Source organism: Rhagoletis pomonella, unplaced genomic scaffold (genome assembly GCF_013731165.1).
Source record: "Rhagoletis pomonella isolate Grant_MI unplaced genomic scaffold, Rhpom_1.0 Rhpom_scaffold_00011, whole genome shotgun sequence".
In the NCBI taxonomy this organism is placed as follows: domain Eukaryota; kingdom Metazoa; phylum Arthropoda; class Insecta; order Diptera; family Tephritidae; genus Rhagoletis; species Rhagoletis pomonella.
This window is the reverse complement of record NW_023458565.1, coordinates 18,654,854-18,656,532: the sequence shown is the minus strand read 5'-3', so window position 1 is coordinate 18,656,532 and position 1,679 is coordinate 18,654,854. Positions and strand designations below refer to the sequence as shown.

The 1,679-nt window shown below is 32.5% G+C and overlaps 1 protein-coding gene across 1 annotated transcript in view; it reads right to left on the bottom strand.

Moving 5' to 3' along the window:
• The window catches only part of LOC118746768 (transmembrane protein 184B-like), a 798,314-nt gene that overhangs the window by 240,248 nt on the left and 556,387 nt on the right, over nt 1–1,679 (bottom strand). The gene's annotated exons all lie outside the window — the stretch shown is intronic.

Genomic DNA, 1,679 nt, shown 5'->3' with positions numbered 1-1,679 from the left:
TAACATTTGGCAACGGCTTTTATAGATAACTGTAAGAAAGGAAAATGAGCAAATTAAAAGAAAAAAAAATATTTCCTATACAACTTTTGTAATCAACTTTAATAGGGGTGTTCATTAAACCCTATAAACGAACTGTCAAAATTTGTATGTAAACTCCTTTACACATTTCTGATAAATATCTCTAGCGTTTTTACTGAATAAACTTGAAAAACTGAAGCCAATGCAACTCTGCCACAACCCTAGCTGTAGTTTCTTGGGCAATAATCGGGAGCCGCATAAAAATTTTGTACGCAAATTCACCACAACGATATGATCCTCATAGAGATCTAGTTCAATTTATTATCCGTTCTGTTTGTTTTGTTTCACTGATACAGTGACAAATGAATTCATACACAAACATACATTCTGCCACTGTTTCTTTTAACTTGCTTCAAATAAATCGCCTTTATGTCAAGTATTTATTTAAAAATTAATATTATCCCGTCTAAATATATTTTTTACCCATATATGTAATACTTCTATATTGGCAGTAAGCTAACTTCTCAATGTGTAAGCATTCCGAAAACAAAGCGAGACAGTCTAGTACCATTTTTGTCAATGTATTGTGTACTTGAGTGCCGTGTTTGTATATGTGTTGTGTACATGTTTATTTATAAACGTATGTGTTCCTTTTCTTTCGTACGTGTTTATTGATATATCTGTTCTGTAGTGTTTTCGGACGGTACTAGCTCTTACTGCCAATATAGGAGTATTACATACATGTTTTTACCCATTAAGTTAGGTCATTTCTAAAATTTCTTAATCCTCGTGCTAGTAGTATAAAATTACTGATACTGAGCTCGATAACCAAAGAAAATACGACTATTGTCGCAAGTGTAAACGAAAGGAGAGTATGGGGCGTTCATGTAACAGATTGCTTAAATTTATAAGAATATCTGCTTGATACAGTTATCGGTTTAGATGAATACCACTAATATTTATCTCCTTACAATAGCATTAGTATGATCTTCACACAGATGCGGTTGTAAATTGCGCTTACGTCTGGTTATGTCCACAATTCGAGACATTGCGTCTAATGATTTTGTTATCTTGTTCGATCCGCTTGGCAATGTGCACCACTTAGTCTCTCATTAACTTGTTTGCGACAAGTTGTCTGTTGGGACTACTCTGCAATTATACACATTATATGCACATTTGAACAAACATAGTTTTACTTTCCTCATTGTTAATAAGAAAACGGAGAGTTACCGCAATTTTTTGGTCATTTTATGTTGAATCTTTCTGTTTGTTTTATAATTATTTACACGTAATAAGGAAAATCAAGTTTAGCTGAAAATATGTACATATGTACTATTTATGTATATGTATGCAATAAATAATGATGTCATACAGACATTGGGAGTTTTGTTTGAAAAGTGTCCGTGAGGAAATTTATGGTTATTGTGCCACTTGCGTTGCACCTACATATGTACATACGTAGGTTATTTTAAATATCCCGCTTGTGGATGGATAGAAAGCCACAGATAACGATGACTCGTCTTTTCAATTGGCAATCAAATCCACTGAGTGTATTAAGAGTTCAATTTATCGATATATGTACTTTAATACCTATCTAACAACATACATATGTACCATGATTCAATTATTAAAGGTTTTGTAAGTAGCTTTTTTCTAAAATT